Source organism: Triticum urartu, chromosome 5A (genome assembly GCF_056163025.1).
Source record: "Triticum urartu cultivar PI428250 chromosome 5A, HENAU_Tu73, whole genome shotgun sequence".
NCBI classification, from domain to species: Eukaryota; Viridiplantae; Streptophyta; class Magnoliopsida; order Poales; family Poaceae; genus Triticum; species Triticum urartu.
In genome coordinates, this window is record NC_141877.1 from 86740077 (window position 1) to 86759326 (window position 19250).

The window sequence follows — 19250 nt, forward strand, 5'->3', positions numbered from 1 at the left end:
CTTAATATACAGTTATACACTGAATCAGTAGATGTCCCGCAATATGCTTATCAAAGTGATGGTCGGCAGATTGGCATGAACAATAGACGTTTTTCATATAGTCCCGAGTGCCGGTCGACGTCCCCGCCAAATTCCCATGCCCTGAAGAATGTCATCATGCTAAGCAAGACCCGGCCGGCTGAGCTCGACTTCCACACCCGCCGGCCGCCGCAATCAGTCATGCGTTGAGTCTAGCTGTTCCCCTGTACTGGGCTGGCAGCATTACTGAGTTAAGTCGGCAAAAGGTAGAACCCCAAGATCACGCCAGTCTCAGGCTACAGTAGGTGCATGCGTCCAGTACCAGTGTGTAATGCTTAAGCTAGCGAACGTCATACGTTGTGGCCGAACGGTAGTGATTTTTATTTACTTTACCAACGACGCTAAATGTACTACCATCCTCTTTCATTACCTATGAACACATACCATGTTTTTAGAAGAAGAAAATAACTCTGAACACATGCTACGAGATAAAACACTTGTTTAGCAGGTTGGAGTGCGATATCTAGTGAAATCATTCATATAATTCGGCAGCGAAACATATAACACTTGTGAGTTCAGTGGATGTCTGAATGGATTTGGTCAGATAATTCAATCTTCAAAATGTTGTCACGAGCCATCTTTCTTTTTCAACGTTTAAAAAAAAAGGAGGATGACCCCGGCCTCTGCATCTGGGAGATACATACGACCACTTTATTGATTATTCTCGAGGACCTTACAAAGTATTACAACAGTGTGCCTGAATCCACCATCTTGGCAACACATGCCGCTACTCCTATCCAAAATGATGAAGGGGCGCTAGCTGGGCCACTACCCAAACCACTCACCTAAGCCTAACATCAAAAGCCGGAAGCCGAAACATATTCGGAGGCCCCAGCCGAGCCACATACCTGGTCTGGGGCACAATCCGGTCAGACACACTCGTGTGTCGTCGCCGCCATCTTTCACAGGTCCGTCTTCAGATCATATTGAGGCTTCTACCTTGTCTGGCTACTCTGCCATCGACGTCATCATGACGCCAGACAACAACCTCCTCCTACACGAGTCCATCTTCGTGCATCGGACGCCGAGCCTCCACAGCGCCATGCCACCGATATCCGCCGCTATTGATGTGTGAGATGAAGCACCGCTCCACCATCCCCCCAGCTAGCACTTACTCCAAAACGATGCCCCCAGGAGGGAAAGCGATAAAACGCCATCATCGTCCGATCCGGAAGACCCAGATCTAGGGTTTCCCCCGGAGCATCCCAAGCCTGATGACGCAGACTGCAACGACGATGCCTCGACAAGGGAACGACATCTAGGACGCCGCCATCGTCCACCATGACCGTAGTCGGCGCGATTTTCATCGGCAGTTGCTCCACCAGACGTGCGCCGACGTCGCTGGTCCCTTCAACCGGAGCAAACTCCAAAACAATGCCCTAAAGAGGGACTACGACGCAAAAGCGCCGCCATCGCTCGATCCCAAGAAGATCTAGGGTTTCCCCCGTAGTTGCCCGCGCTGTCAAGGGCCAGACAAGGGTAGAATCCCGCGGATCTGCCCAGCTGCCGACGAGTCGCACCCACCACCGTGCCGACGGCTGACTAGCGATCAATCCGGCCGTGCCGCCACGAACCAATCCGGTCACGCCGCCGCCGTCCCTGGCGGCCGCGACGCACCAGATCGCAAGGCCTCCTGCCGCAGGGAATCGACGTTGCCGAGGCGCCGCCACCACCCGCCGTGGCGACCGGCCCGCCGCCACGCTCCGGCCCGGCGGTGCCGGCCCGCGCTAGCCCCACCCGAGCGAGACGGCCCGAGTCCCCGCCGTCGCCGGCGACGGCCAGGCTTTGCCTGGCCGCGCCCTTGGGCGGCGGCGAGGGAGGAGGAGGAGGAGTGGGGGAGGTTCGGCGGCGATGGGATCTGGGGCCTCCCGGTCGCCCATGCGGGGGGCGGCTCGGGAGGGAGACGTACGGGATGGGATGGGATCTGATCTTTCTTTTTCAACGTAAATGGCAAAAGGTTGAATCACTTTCTATCATCGCGGAGAACTAGTCTTTACGGCGTTGCATTATGGAGATTTCACATGAATATTTCAACAGAAATCAGTAGATTTGCTTCGTTGTATATCTTTTTGTCCCAACTATGGTAGTCGCTATCGTTCAACAGGAGGTTCAAGTGCAGATTTATTTTTTGGCATGATAACACGATAGTGCTTTTCTACACGTTGGAGCACTTCGTGTTGTTCCTGCTTGATGCAGAATACACGCTTAATGAACACAGGGGCGAATGCCCCTATAAATAGAGCTCCAGCCCAAACATTCATCTCACACACCCTCAAGGTAAAGCTAGCTAAGACAGAAAACTCCAATAGCAATCCAGTAGAAAACTAAATACATCACCAGCATCAATGGCCAAATCACAGGCATTGGCAGCAACATTGTTGCTTGTCGTGGTGGTGTCCCTTGCCGCAATAGAGAGTGTTCATGGCGTTTGCGGCATGTCGAATGACGAATTCAAGCTTTGTCAGCCTGCGGCGGCAGTGAATAACCCGACAGATAGTCCATCTGCTGAGTGTTGTGCCGCGCTAGGAAAGGCAAACCTATCGTGCATCTGCCGCTACAAAGGCATGGCCGGCATATGGCTGAAAATGTATCATATTGACGCACGTCGTGCCATGGCACTACCAGGCAAGTGCGGACTTACCATGCCAAGCAACTGCTCTTGATGATTTGAAGTACTATCCATAAGCATCTAAGTGTGTGTCAGAGTGTGGGTGTACATATGCATCTACACTTTATGGCTAAATAAGTGAAGGAGCACTTGAAAGGCATTGTGCTACTTGGTCTTATTGTTGTTTTGTCATTTGAATGTGTACTTGTCTCATTAAGCTTTGATTAGCAGTATGCATGCATACTGGAAGTTTAAGAGGATGGTAAAAGTGTCTTATATGCAGTCCCATAAACTGGTAACTGAATATAATATCTTATACTGGTAACCTTGTATGTGTCTTTTGCAATAAAAAAACTTGTATGTGTCAGAAATGTGTGTGTTCCCTAGTGAACAAGTAAATGTCCCTCGCATACTCTTTTTTCATTGGTCACTGCTATGTAATTTGAATACTTTAATCTCATGCCGGCCATAAAACCCGATGTCCGAAGCCTCAAGCCGTGAAAACCAAATCGACCACGTATAACCCGGACCCGAAAAACCAAGCACTACATTGGGTAACAGTTTTGGAAACCCAAATCTAATTCGGGGAATTGGGCTTAGAAGCCATGGTACACGAATTGCCCGAATAGCCCAAAATAATTCAGCGGCCAAGTAAAAAATCCCGCATAGAGATGACCCAACACGAAATCCCATCGCTAGGCCCCGCAAGTGAAACCTAGGTCATGTGACTCACATCACTAACTCATGTCCCCTTCCAAGCACCATAGCGCCTGCCCTAGCCGCCGCCCCAGCCCCCCGCCCCCACCCCACAGGCATTGCACTCCGTCGCCGATCCGCATCCGCGCTGTCGTGACTTGCAAGACGGAGGTGGAAGCTGTGTTTGGCAGGCGACGATGTTGGCAGACCATCATCGAGTCGGCGATGCAGCATGACATCGACGATCCAAAGGAGACAAGAAGGATGCTACCATCATTCTCAAAGCCGCAACCGATCAAGAGACGTGAATTTGGCATGCATTTTTTGGGGTGCATGGATAGTGCAATGACATCAATGTGTTTCATCAGTCACCACTCTTTGCAATGTTAGCCAATGGCGAATTACCAAGTGAAGTTTCAAGCAAATGGCCGCCCATACAACATGGGCTACTAGCTTGCAGGTGGGATATAGATCCGAAGTGGTCCACTTTTTTGAAGGCAATTTCAAGCCCCCAGCGTAATTAAGAAAGAACTTTGCTTCCATAATGCTCAAGCGGCTATTAGAAAAGATGCGGAGAGGGCTTTTGGGATTTGCAATCCCAATTTGCTATTGTGCGAGGAACAACTAGGTTTTGGGATCAAGAGATCCTTTGGTACATGATCATGGCTGTCATGATCATGCGCAACATGATCATTGAAAATGAGCATGGGAAAGATTCAGTTTACACCTTCTATGAATTAATGGCACAAGTAGTTTGGCCACGTAGAAGGGAAGACTACATCCGCCTCTTTTCTTGAAGTGTATAATAACATTCAAGATTTTGATACACTCAAAGATCTACAAAGAGATCTCATTGAGGATGGTGGACATGGTATGGGCAACAAGCCCATTAGTTTCATCTCTATGTTTAATGTATCTGTGGTGATGAACTTTGTGTTATGTTTGATGAACAATTTCTGTTGAATTTGATGTTGCAGATTGATGAACTATGTAATAACTATGTACTATTTGTATAATATTTGTTTTGGATTCATTTGAGATGAGTTTGCTATTTTTTTCTATTTCAATATGTATGTAATGGTGAAGAAGAAAAACTTATTTGTGTGACCTATTTACATCATTTTCTACGACAGAAAGTTTTCTGATGCCCTATTATACATCATCTGCCGATGGTGCTTTAAGATATCACAAGAACACAATGTGAATCCATGCAATTATTAGGGACACCTATACTGCAAGTTTCTTTCAGTATGCACACCTACCAACTATCATCATTGCATTTGATTTTGCGCATCTTGTTGTAATAAAGCGTAGAAGAAAAAGAAGCCAGTTTTCTTACAAAAATTTAATAAAACCGATGAATGCGCTAATAGTTCATCAACATCACTGGCTTGGTAATTGAAAATTGATGGACTATCATTTTGCATTCCTTTTTTGAGAGACATACACTTGGACGCTAAAGTCTACGTAACTATGTAACCAACACCTTAGCCACAAATGGTGGAAAATAGTACTGCAGAAGTTCTCAATATTGTGTCATCCAGTGGAAAATCAGAACTCCTCCTTGCTGCTAACACTGGTGGATCCTATTTTCCACATAGGTCAGGCAATAGGCATCAACCCCCCCCCCCCCTCCCACAACCACATTGCTCAAACAGATATGGGTTGGCCCATACGCGGGAATCTAACGTGACTTTCTTTCACCGGCTCTGAGTAGGTTCTTGAACCTTCCCTAAATCGGTTTTAATTTTTAATATGATTTTCTTTCGGTTTCATTTTTCCTATTTTTTCCATGTTAATCTTACGACATTTTTAAAAATTTTGGGAACATTTTTTGAAATTTACTTACATTTTCCAAATTCATGAACATTTTTATAAATTTGTGAGCACTTTTTGAGAATACTTTTTGCATGGCACCATTTTTTGAAAGTTGTAAACATTTCTTGAATTTGCGCAAACATTTTACATTGGAAAACATTTTTGGAAATTCGGAACATTTTTAATAATTCATGATTTTTTTTGAAATTTTTAATAATTCGGAACATTTTTAATAACATCTTTCAAGTTTGTTACTGTAACCTTTTTTAAAATTTAAAACATTTAAAAATATAGAAATAATTTAAAATGCATCTATATTTTAAAATATGAGTATATTTTTCAAATTCATGAATGTTTTTAAAATTCAGAAGACTTTTTGGAATCCCGGAACATTTTCAAAAAATTGTGGATATTCTTTTAAAATTAGTGGATATTTTTGAAAATTTAGAACTGTTTTGAAATCTCAAACATTCTTTAAAGAAGCAAAAAAACTAACAAAAAATAAAAAGAAAAACTAAAGGTAAAAAACAAAAATAAATGAAAAATAAAAGACAAAAACTATGAAGCCCCGCCCCACACATGGGCCGGCTCAAAAGAGCGGATGAGCGAGGGGTACGTGTTGGTTCGCTTTCCACCACACGGATAGGGGAATAGGAGCTTCCGCCGACACCAACAATCTCGTCGTGGCGGAAGCGGGGCTCAATCCCGACAACGCGTGGTCGTCTGCGTCTACGTGCAGGGCCATGGCAAATATGTTCCATACTCCTCCCCATTGGGGAAGTCGAAGCTCGGGCCTCCACTGGTGCCAAGATGACTGGCACCTCGTCGACTCTGCAGACAATTGCACACGATTCAAATGTCGATTACGATGGTAAGTGGTGGCTATCATGAGTATTATCTGGTAGCACATATGTAAATTGTGAAGCAATATACAAGTACTGAATAAATTACCACTACTAGGAAAAACCTTATACACAGAATATTACCAGCAGCGTTCTTCAAAATACGACGCTACTGCTATTTAGCAGTAGCGCGTGCCAGAAAAACGCGTTGCTGAAAGAAAAATAGCAGTAGCGCGTCATCTCTAAACCGCGCTACTGCTCTAATTGCCATGACCTCGCCGTCCAGCTAGTTATAGCAGTAGCGCCTTACACCGTACCGCGCTACTGCTATTCTCCTTACCTGCAGCGCCTTTTCATACCCGCGCTACTACTAACCCTACCTTATCCCCACGCGGCTGACCCTCTCTCTCTCTCACTCTCCCTCTCAGTCACTCTCGCCCGCGCCGATAACCATTGTCATTCGTCGCCGCCGCCGCCGTCGTCCGTCCGCCACCGAGGTACTCCCTCCTCCTCCCACAGCGCCCTCCTCCCTCCTCCTCCCACCGCGCCCTCCTCCCTCCGCCTGCGGCCGCCCCCTCCTCCCTCCTCCTCCGGCAGCCCTCCTCCCACAGCCCCTCCCTCCTCCTCCTCCTCCTCCTCCCACCGCCCTCCCTCCTCCTCCTCCGGCTAGCCCCTCCCCCTCCTCCTTCGGCCGCCCCTACCCCTCCTCTCTCCTCCCTTCCTCCCTCCCTCCCTCCCTTGTCTCTGTTTTTGCAAATCGTAGGTAACTAGTTTATTTAGCAAGTGATTAATATAACTAGCTTATTTTATATTAAGTGCTTAATGGACCTAGTTTATTTAGTAAGTGCTTAATAGAACTAGTTTATTTAGTAAGTAGTTAATAAAACTAGTTTATTTAGTAAGTAGTTAATAAAACTAGTTTAATTAGTGTTAGGATTTTATATAAGATATTTTCGAATGTTTTTTTTTTCATATTTTGAATCATTGAAATGCAATGACCATCGATAAGTGGCCTATGTTTTGCCGGAGTGTTGATTAATTTCCGTTCCTGCAAATTTCAGGCGCTCGAAGTGTCCTTTTTTAGCAAAGGTCATGCCGGATTTTTTGGGTTTTGCCATCGAGTTATAATCTCTGAATTTTGAACACAGGAGATGTCTGATGACGATGGGATCCCGGAGTGCGGGTACTGCTATGATGACCGGGGTGTGTGCGACAGGTTTCCTCACCTACAAAATGATAGGTTTTTCACCGTGAAGCTGGAAGAGACCTTCAATGTTTGTACGGTACGCAACGACAAGCATTTCATCGTAATTAATATCATCACTTGTGCTTCTTTTGTTCAACGTGTAATTTATGGATTTTTTTCAATTCGATTAGTACATCCCGTGCCATGCTAGACCATATGTATTGGAGAAGCTTGGTTTTGGTTTAGATGACTTTGAGAATGTGGAGACGAGGAGGGCTCACTTAAGAACTAAACATGGTTACGAGTTTCTGGTTAAGTTCTACAATGAGGTCGACCGCTCCCATTTTGGTTGCTCTAATTGGGAAGCTCTCTGTAAGGCATATGGATTTGAGGAGGGAATGCGAATATATTCGTCCCGAAGATTATGATGATGATGATAATATCGACATCTGGGTGGATGTGGATATGCCTCCAGTTTTGCCTAGATGTGAGTTTGTCAAACTAATTTGTTAAGTTCAGTAATTTATGTTGTTAATTTAAAAATATTTGGTGTTCGTCCATACTAAACTTATTTATTTATAATTTTCAGCTTATTTCTTATCTTCAAGAAATACTCGGAAGATAGTAGACAACACATACTACAGCTATGACTCCAAGCTTAATTGTGAGGAGAAAGGTTATCTTGTCTCATTCATAGAAGATGTTGAGGCCTTCAAAACCAGTCACTTTATCAGCCCAAATTATACTAGATACATGCCACTAGTCCATACATTGCTTGATGATAACTTCATTGCTAAAAACTTGGTAAGATTTTGTTAATGATGGTAACTTCATTGCATACATTATTCTTAAGTAAACCATTGCTAACTATATATGTTACTATTTTGTTTTTGAACAGAGGCTCCCAAAGCAGGTTTTGCCTGACATGCTATTTACCGAAGGTGATATGCATATGGTTAGCTTACGACCAACTCCTTCGGAGGCTTACCATACTGCATACTCGATTTCTTCAAATGATGGAAGGCTCAAAATCAAAGAATGGAGCAAAGTGATGAATGCGCACACGCAAATAATTGGAGACAAAATGAATGTGCGCAAGCCACAAGTTGGAGATAGGTTTATGTCCATTCTTCATTATGGTGAAGGACCGGTTTATCTGTTTTATGGTATTTTAGTTAGGAGAGAGGAGTAGGTCCTAAGTATTAAGAACAATTAGTTAGTGTTGATTATATATGACTACAATGTCTTAGACTTGATGGTGATGCTGAGTAAGAGTAGTGACTATGAGTACTATGATGATGATGAGGACGAGTTGTTATTATAACTAGTGACGAAGTTGTTATATGATGTCCCATCATGGACGAAAATGATGATTATGAGGAGTTATATGACAATGATATATTATGATGATAAGTTGTTAATGATATTATGATGATGATGAGAAGTTATTATGTCATTGGGTGAAAGAACCGCTGATTAGTTTCAAATGGATGGATCCAAAGTGACAATTGGTTACTTTGGATCCATGCACTTGAAACTAATCCAAGGTTCTTTCACCTAGTGATTTAATAACTCATTATGATGTAAAAACAATCTCTAAATTGCTACTGTATGAAAAATTATATACAGGTATATGAATACGACCTAAAATTAAAAAGAAATGGAATAGGGAATAATAGCAGTAGCGGTTGTTTACGAAAGCGCTACTAATAATTAGCAGTAGCGATTGACTTGGAAAGCGCTACTACTAAGTAGATATAGCAGTAGCGAGTGCCAGTAGGCGATACTGCTAAGCATTAGCTGTAGCGCCTTATCAGTAGCGCGCTTATCCGCGCTACTGATAGGCCAAAAACCAGCGCTACTGCTAGGCTTTTCCCTAGTAGTGTACGTCCAATTGAATCCACTCCTGAAAGTTACAGGAAGAACGGAAAGAAGTTTGGACAGTGCCTCCTCCAGAAGTAGTTGATCGATGCCACTATGTTTATGGTCATGTCTAATTGCCCCAACCGCCCAAGTTGGGGGTAGTCACATAACGATCTAGTAGTTCCACAACCAGCTCAAGCACTCTAGTTTATAAGGGGCAACAAACAATTACAATTGACTAACCCGAGTTGGCAAGGAAAGAACACGAGAGCTCCAAAATCCCATGGTGTCCAAAGCCCACAAAAGTGAAGCTCCACAGCGAATTCGTTTCATTTTTGACATCCAAAGCAATGGAAGCTTGCTTTCTCTCCCCCTAAGAGACTAAGAAAGCCAGAAATCTTACTGAATGTTCATCTCTCTAGCTATATAATAGAAATGATGGTGTAACCCAAAGAGGGCGGCCACTCTTTTATAGACCAGAAAATATCATAGCACTACGGTGATGTGCTATGTGATCTCATGCAATGCATTATAGCAACCCGTGCTCAAACATGATGATATACTTCCATCACAATGCTACAAATATTTATTAGAGTATGCACAACACTGAGACTAGGTCTAGGAGCATGGCATAAGGGTGTAACAAGACATTCTCCATAACACAGGCACTATAGGTTGCAAAAAAGTGGCAGCCCACTGCTCAAGAACTCCAGTTGATAGGATTCAGCTTCCCTGGTGCATGCAAGAGCAAGTTGTGCAGTTTCAGTAGCCTCGACCGTTGCAACAAAGTAGTTCTTGCCACATAGAGGTGATGTGGGCATGGCGACACACGAGCTTCATATTCCCAAAGCCTCACACTCTCGCAATAGTCAGATGTAGGCCTTTGCCCTTTTTTATTGTGAGAGCATGAGGCATTGAGAATATGGAGCTCTTGTCTCACCTCTACGAACAAAAAAATACTTCTTTTTCCTGTCATCAGTAGTCTCTTCAAGCGCTTCTGCTCCTTGGGCTGCTCCTTTATGGACCAAAAGATATCACAAGAAGACCATGTGAATCCATACAATTACTAGGGCTGCAAGTACATACACCTACCAATACCATCCATGCCTTTGCTTTTGAGCATCTTCCGACAAAATGCAGAACAAAATTAGGCCGGTTTACTTGCAAAGATTTCATGTTCCAATGGATGCACTGAAATTTCATCCACACATCACTGCCTTGGTAATTCATAATTGAGGTACTATCCTTTTGTATTCATTTTCCCCAGGGTCGGACAACATACACTCAGACAATAAAACTCTATGTCAACCATGTTGAAAGGATCGATATGGTTGACTAGAGGGGGGGGGTGAATAGGCAACTAACAATTTTTAGCTTTTCTTTAACAATTTAAACTTTGCATCAAAGTAGGTTGTCTAGATATGCAACTAGGTGAGAAACCTATATGATGCAACAAGGATAGGAACACAAGCAAGCTAGAGATATAACACAAATAAGCTTGCACGAGTAAAGGCAAGAGATAACCAAGAGTGGAGCCGGTAGAGACGAGGATGTGTTACTGAAGTTCCTTCCCTTTGAGGGGAAGTACGTCTCCGTTGGAGCGGTGCGGAGGCACAATGCTCCCCAAGAAGCTAATAGGGCCACCGTATTCTCCTCACGCCCTCACACAATGCGAGATGCCGTGATTCCACTATTGGTGCCCTTGGAGGCGGCGACCGAACCTTTACAAACAAGGTTGGGGCAATCTCCACAACTCAATTGGAGGCTCCCAACGACACCACGAAGCTTCACCATAATGGACTATGGCTCCGCGGTGACCTCAACCGTCTAGGATGCCCAAACACCCAAGAGTAACAAGATCCGCAAGGGATTAGTGGGGGGAATCAAATTTCTCTTGGTGGAAGTGTGGATCGAGGCCTTCTCAACCACTCCTGAGAAAATCAACAAGTTTGATTGGCTAGGGAGTGAGATCGGGCGAAAATGGAGCTTAGAGCAACAATGGAGCTTAGGGTTGGAAGAGATGGGTCAACGGGGAAGAAGGGGACCCCTTTTATAGTGTGGAACAAAGATCCAACCGTTATCCACCTACCAGCCTGCGGCCAGCGGTACTACCGCTCCAGGCCAGCGGTACTACCGCAGGGCCACGCGGTACTACCGCTTGCCGCCAAGCGGTACTACCGCAAGGTCATGCGGTACAACCGTGCAGGCCCACGGTACTACCGCAGCACCAGCAACAGCTAGGGCGGACCAGTGGCACAAGTGCTGAGGGCGGTACTTCCACGGGCGCGGTACTACCGCTCCCCCTTGCGATACTACCGCAAGGCAGGAACCCCCTAGACTGGGAAGAGTGTGGATAAGGAAACAACCGTGCCTACTTCCGTGGAAAAGCGGAAGAAGCAAAAACCCAACACAGTACTACCGCAGAGGGGCGGTACTACCGCCTGACAGCTGAGCACGGTACTACGGCGGAAGGAAAGCGGTACTACCGTGGTGGGCGCGGATGTAAAAAATTACATCCGCCCCTACTACCGCGGGGAAGCGGTACTAGCCTGGTGGGCCACAGTAGTGCAGCTCCAGGGGAGCGATACTACCGTGGGCACCTGCGGTACTACCGCGCCGCAGCATGGTACTACCGCTGGTGCCTACGATACTGCCGCTCACCTAGGAGCAGTACTACCGCGAGCCAACACAGCAGCCGGAAACAAGGGACGAGATAAACAACAGAGGAAGCTCCAAGGTGCAAGGGAAAGGAGGGGACAAGGAAGAAACGTGTACGTGATGATTCCACCCAAACCTTTCCGACGCAGACCCCCTCTTAATAGTACGGCTTTCCTACGACTCAAATCCACCAAAAAGAAACGTAGAAAAGACGCTGTCGGTGTCAAAACCGGCAGATCTCGGGTAGGGGGTCCCGAACTGTGCGTCTAGGCCGGATGGTAACAGGAGGCAAGGGACATGAAGTTTTACCCAGGTTCGGGTCCTCTCGATGGAGGTAAAACCCTACGTCCTGCTTGATTAATATTGATGATATGGGTAGTACAAGAGTAGATCTACCACGAGATCGAGGAGGCTAAACCCTAGAAGCTAGCCTATGGTATGATTGTTGATGTGTATGTTGTCCTACGGACTAAAACCCTCCGGTTTATATAGACACCGGGTAGGGTTAGGGTTACATAGAGTCGGTTACAATGGCAGGAGATCTTCATATCCGTATCGCCAAGCTTGCCTTCCACGCCAAGGAAAGTCCCTTCTGGACACGGGACGGAGTCTTCAATCTTGTATCTTCATAGTCCAGGAGTCCGGCTGAAGGTATAGTCCGGCTATCCGAACACCCCCTAATCCAGGACTCCCTTAGTAGCCCCTGAACCAGGCTTCAATGACGACGAGTCCGGCGCGCAGATTGTCTTCGGCATTGCAAGGCGGGTTCCTCCTCCAAGTACTTCATAGAAGATATTGAACACAAAGATAGTGTCTGGCTCTGCAAAATAAGTTTCCACATATTGCCATAGAGAGAATAATATTTACACAAATCTAATCTGCTGACGTATTCCGTAGTGTGACATCACACCACGGCCAAGCTTTTATTCAAACCGTTTTACTGTCCCATCTCAGCGCGTTATGCGAGGCGGTTTCCTTGGCACGTCTTGTTAAAGCAGAGATCGTGTCCCCTTATTCCGGGATTCTCATCAATACGGGCGTGGGTAACCCTACCGCTTCTAGGACTCCTAGATTATAGGCAAGTCCAAACGGGCACAGAGAGGACGCTTGATATTCACCCTCTTTATAAAGGGGACAAGGCTTTTATTTTTCTCTCCTGTGCTCAATCGAATCCTTCCCCCACCTCAAGCTCAAACGTCCGAAGTTCAGGTCAGGCGCCCCGAACCTTCAGTCATGTCCGGATCTAGCCTTCAAGGCCGATGGATGCCCTCCTCCGTCACGGAAGAAGACATCAAGAAGTTGAGGGAGGCCAGATATCTGACCGCCGAGATTTTGCATCGGCTGCCTCCCCGAGGGCAGGCCGTCCCCACCCCCGAACCCAACAAGAACGTCGTGTTCGTTTCCCACTTCCTCCGAGGTCTAGGCCTTGCCCTGGATCCTTTCGTCAGGGGTTTGATGTTTTACTATGGGCTAGATTTTCATGATCTAGCTCCGGACTCCTTTCTTCATATCACGACATTTATTATCGTGTGCGAGGCCTTCCTCCGGGTTACCCCTCACTTTGGCCTATGGCTCAAGACCTTTGAAGTGAAGCCGAAGCTGGTCGAGGGGGAGCATGCAGCGTGTGGAGGCGCCTCAATACGCAAGATGACGGGAGCTCAGTGGCCCAAAGGTTCCATCCCAGAGGTGTCTGAATTGTGGCAACATGAGTGGTTCTACATCACGGCTCCTAGAAGTGCCAAGTGGGCGGTCCCCCCTGTTTTCTGCTCGGGCCCCCCACCACAACTGATGTCATGGATTATCAGAGGTCTGAGCTGGGGGCCAGCCAAGGACGTGCCTATACTGCAAGGCCGCATTCGAGATCTCTTCAATGGAGATTTTAGTTTGGTTGCGGTGATACAGGTTATGCTGGTTCGTCAAGTCCAGCCTTGCAAACGCCGGCCTCTTCGCCTGTGGGAGTTCAATCCCGAGGGACCGCGTGCCATTCAAAATTTTCTCGGCCTGACGCACGAGGAGATGTACAAGTCATTCTTCGGACCTCAGACGGAGTGTCCGGAAATCACCAAGGACGTGGGCTTGAGTAGCAACCGCGCCGCCGAACAGGTAAGGCATCTTCCGGCCGAACATACTTTCTCTACTTTGTTACAAAGTTATCTCTGAGAGTTCGCTTTTTGACTAGGACTGGCTAACAAAGGCGAAGTTGATTCGGTGTTCGGACCCCCTCCATGAGGGTTTGGAAAATCCGGTATTGGAAAAGATGCTCCAGACCGCACCTTGCCCGGAGCCCTTGAAGGAAGATACCGTGGAGGATAATGCGGGCGGACACGGGCCCCCAAAACTACCCACTCAAACCGAGGGAGCGAGCGTCTCCATGAAGGAGGGCGACCAGAAGAGGAAAAGGACTGCACTCAGGGATTCGGAAGCCGAAGCTTCCAAACGGGAGAAGAAGTCTCCCACAGAGGGTCCTACCTCGGGGGGCGCCGTTGCCGCACAAAGTCCGCGGGGGGATCAATTCTCCCGCGAGTCGTAAGTGACCCGAAATACTTTAACAGTACAGATATGCCATCTTTTTCTTCTGAGAAGATAACCACCGCATATATTTTTGCAGTTCGGGCCTTAGCCCCTCTCAAATGAGCTCGTCTTCGGGGGAGCTTCTTCCAGAGATGATGGAGAGCGAAACGCCTCCTCCGGACTCCTCCGCTCCAGAAGCGGGCGACCCTGAAGTGTCGTCGCGGAGGGCCTCTCCGAGTCCGGTGAGGCCAGAAGATAATCCCATTGACCCCCGAAGCTCCCAGTGTCCGGCTCCCGAAGAGAGCAGACAAAAGAGTCCGGCACCGTCTAGTGTGCGATCAGATGTTCTGAGGGAGTTGGTGGGGCGAGCGGCCATCTCAGATGAACACCGTGTGCTGATGAATACGGTGATGGAGAGAATATCGTCCGCCGAAAGCGGATTGCATGAAGCTTTTATGAGTCTACTGACAGGCTTTGAGGTACGTAAAAGAATGTATGGTAGTCCTGCACATGCTAGGTGTGCCCTATGTAGATAGTAGCCCCTGAGACTCTGGTTGTCGTCGGAAACGACGACGAACAGAGGATCATATTCCCAGGCAATAACCATACTGCCTCTATGTGCAGGTGATGGAAGCTCCGGTGGCTAGCCGGACTAGCGAGTTTGCCCATTTAGAACGGCAGTTGGATGCGGTAGACGCCGACATCGAGCTTGTTAACAAAAGGCTTGATGAGGCATAGGGTAAGTGTCATTATCTGGTAAACGCCACAATAGGAAGAGCAGTATGATGCCAGCATCTTTAATATGTTGTGACTGCAGATGGAGCTGCCACTGTTGAAGCCTTGCGGGCAGAACTTGCCCGAGCCAAGGAACAAGCGAGGTTGGGTAATGCGGCTGCCTTGAAGGCGTCCGAAGAGTTGCAAGCCGAGAAGGCCGCGCATGGCGAGAGCCGAGACAAGATAGCCAAGATGGCTATAGAATTAAAAGCCACCACCGACCGTTGCCGGGTTCTTGAAAAAGAAAACCAGGCGAAGGCATCGGACCTTGAAAAGGCTGCTGCGATGAAAAAGGATCTCCGCTCTGCTATGAGGGCAAAGAAGGAGGAGCTGCGGGAAGCCGGGGATATTGTAGCTGGGAAATCCTTTATGTTGCGGAGGAAATTCGGAGATCCACGGTATGCCCCTCTGGATCGGCTGTGGAGTTCGGAGGATGTGTATATGGATTTGGCGGCGAGCGCTGCCGATGCGGCCAAGTACTTCCAGGGTCAGACGGACCGTGGAGTAGACCAACTGTTTTGGAGACAATTCCATTCTCCCGAGTGTCCACTTTCATTGACTGACCAATTAGCCGAATGGGCCGAACTAAATAGGTTGTCCGGACTCTCCATGAGGTCTGTTGTGGATCAGTTATGGCCGGAAAGGTCAAAACCGAACAACTATTTCAGCTTGGTGCAGTAGTTCCTTGATGTGGTGCCGCGCATTAATGCGATGAAGAGGTCGGTGTCGGAGTAATGGGCCACGGGTAGGCCAACCCGAGTCCCATAACCTTTCAAGACATCGGGGCAGGCTGCGTCCCTCAAGACCCAGGGCGAAGAGCCGTCTCCTGAGGAGTCGACGGTAGGGCGGCCGACTGCCCGCTCACGGCCGAGTTCCAGGGACGACTTCCAGAGAAGCCGGCTTTGGGGAGTCGTCCGTCGACTCCAGCAAACCCATGACCTCATCAAAGGGGACGGGGCAGAGGCGTGGCTACAGTGAAGCCCACCCCCGCCCCTTACCAAGGGCAAGCATGGCCACAGCATGCCGTACCCGGGAAGATCTCCGTGCGGCGTGGCACTGTTGCCCGGCGGCCCTGACATCAGCACCACAGTACCAAGTCCTGCGCCCATGACAGCTTGTCTGTACGGCCTGGAGGCAGCGGGGCCCACCAGTCAGCGAGACCTCGGGAGACGGTGGGAGAACCGCCAGTCGGACCCGCGGGAGTCGGCCCAGGGGAGTCGGCCGAGCCCTCCCCCGGGGCCCACGCGCCATTAATCAAGATGAGATGGGGAGTGGCCACAATGATCGCCCGCCAGGCGGCGGGGCTGTTGCCACGACCCCATGACCAAGCCTGCGTCATCAGAAGCACGACTACAGCAATCAGCGGCCGGCAAGACCCGCCCGTGGCAGACGTGGCCTGTCGGCTCAATACCAGACCAGTCGGCGGGGCCCAACAGTCGGCGGGCCCCAGCAGTCGGCGGAGAAGTCGGAGGTCGGAGGCATTGACGGCTGGGCCCGCGCTCAGTCGAATTACCATTGTACCCCTGGGGGGTGGGCCTATATAAACACCCCAGGGCACCCATGCAAAGGGGTTGGATCCCAGTAGTTCTAGACCATACAGATAGAAGGAGAGAGCTAGCCTTGCCCTCTTCTACCACCAGAAACAGCTCAAGGAGCAACCGTGTAAACACTTGGCCATAGTGATCATGCGGAGACCCCGCAGAGCAGCAGTAGGGGTATTATCTCCCCGGAGAGCCTCGAAGCTGGGTAAGATTCGCCGGCGTGCATGTCTTCGCCTCATCCCGTTTCCAGGCACCGACGACGTTCTACTCACCCCCACCATGATAAGCCACCCGTTGGCATATGTCGCACCAAACCCCCGACAGTCGGCGTGCATAGAGGGCGCACGGATGACCTTTGCCCGTGTTAAGGCATACTGGGCGGAGATGGATGCTACCAATGTTGCAGCGCGGGATTCGGCTATAGGTCGATAGGCTGCTGAGCCCTATTTTGAAGAAGTTCTTGAGGGTGCCCGTTTGATAGAGACCCAGTGCTAAAAAAATTTAATGTTTGAGTGATATGTAATCTCATTGGAAGCGAAATGCTTTTATAAATTTTTATAAGGCTATTTTTATACTTTTTCCTGAAAGTAATATGATGCCTCCTGGGCGGCCGTTTATGTATACATGTGTATAACCTGAAAGATTGCAGTCGTTGGCTTCAGCCCCCACGCATATAATGCGGAGGTGCTCGCAAAAACACGCGTTCACACTTAACCCAACGTCTTGGTCCTATTAAGGAGGTGATAGCGGAGCGAGCGAGGCAACCGGACTATAATGCTTTAGCACTTTCACTTAGTCATAGGAGTTTGACAGTGGAGCTACTAGATAGCCCCTGGTGGCTCCGCACTCTCTCGGTTCTGGGGTGCGTACATGCCTGGCCGGAAAACGGCCCTTCGTTAAGGCGGAGGAATTCTAACATTCCCACAGGTCATCGAGTGGTTGACCAGTCTCACTCTATATCATGATAGTCAGTTTTCGGCTTTCTCTACTGAGGTGCTCGTCCGGATGAACCAGGGCACAATCGCAGTAGTTCTCCTGGTGCTACCTTAGCCGGTAAAGCGGAATGTAAGGCACCAAAACACAGGAGCCGGGCATACCCAACATTTGACCAAAGACAATGATTTGGAGCTGATGCATATAGGGCCAAACTCGTGACGCCGAACACTCCCTAAGGTATTCGGTCTTTCTGGTATAAACCGGGCCTAAATAATGGCCTTTGTAAGAAGCCCCTTGTGTCCAGGTACGTGCATTGTTCTGGCGTGGCCACATGCCAAGACGTCAGCATCCTTCTCAACGGTGGATATGTATCAACAAGAGACAGTAAAAAAGGTTTACGCAGGGTCTTAATCTAAAAAGAATCCTTGGAGCGGGTCCCTGCTGCACGTCTGCGCCTATGTCTCTGTTGTGCCGTATCCTGGACGGGTGTAGCACAATGATCGTCTATAAAAGAGAGGAAGTTAAGTGAAAAAGTTGTCGTGCAAAAAGGATAGTTTTTAAGGAAACCATGTGTAATTCAAGATGATAAGAAATTGCCACTTGTCTGTGCGCGTTGAGCCCCTTGTATTGACAAATAGGGGTGTGACCACTTATTTCTGTATAAATAGCGGCGCCGGACTTGATTAGTTGTATCTGAGGTCTTGACGACCTATTGGATGCTTTCGTTTGTCCGGGCGCCTTTAGTGTGCGGCGGCCAAGGCAGCCTCACGCTCTTCGGCGCGCAGAGATCGCTTGATATTTCCGTGCACTGTAATGATGCCACGTGGACCGGGCATCTTGAGTGTGAGGGAGGCGTAGTGCGGTATTGCATTAAAGCGAGTGAAAGCTTCGCGTCCGAGCAGTGCTTGATAGCCACTTTGAAACAGAGCGATGTGAAAAGTTAAATGCTCGCGACGGAAGTTATCGGGGGAGCCGAATATAACTTGTAGTAAGAGGGAGCCCGTACAATGAGCCCCTGGGCCTGGCGTTACTCCTTTAAGGGTAGTATTGCTATGGCGAATTTGTGTTGGGTGTAACCCCATCCTACGGATTGTATCCTGATATATTAGGTTTAGGCTACTACCACCGTCTATCAAGACCCTTGTGAAGTGATATCCGCCAATTACTGGGTCTAATACCAGGGCAGCCCATCCTGCGTGTCGGATACTTGCTGAGTAATCGCGATGGTCGAAAGTGATCGGTTGAGATGACCAGTGGCAGGACTTCGTAGTGATAGGCACTTGGGTATACTTTCCTGGGAGTGCCGTATTGTTTTTTCCCTTGATTATGTGTAACACATTTACTGTTTTGACTTCTAGTGGAAATTTCTTTTGTTCTGCCGCTCTTGCTTGGGAGGCTCGTCCTCGTCTTCACTTGGTGTATCCTCCCCCTTATGTACGGCGTTGAGCTTGTTGGACTGCTTGAAGACCCAACATTCTCTTTGGGTATGATTAGCAGGTTTACCAGGGGTACTATGGATCTGACATATTTGGTCCAGAATTTTGTTGAGGCTGGACAGTTCATCCCTGGTGCCTTTAGTGGGCGGCTTTTGTCCTGGCCAGGAGCTTTTGAATCCGGCATTTACTGCCGTGCCCTTCGTGCTGTCTTCTTTATTCCGGCGTTTGCTATTGCTGTTGCGCCGTGATTTCCCGTTTCCATCTCTAACTTCAGATGTACTGGGGTCGCTGGTGCTGCATCTG

The 19250-nt window shown here is 48.2% G+C and overlaps 1 pseudogene; it reads left to right on the forward strand.

The window, feature by feature from the left end:
- The first annotated feature begins 2327 nt into the window (after window positions 1-2327).
- Window positions 2328-3011, forward strand: LOC125555694 (putative lipid-transfer protein DIR1 pseudogene; annotated as a pseudogene).
- The last annotated feature ends 16239 nt before the right edge of the window (window positions 3012-19250 follow it).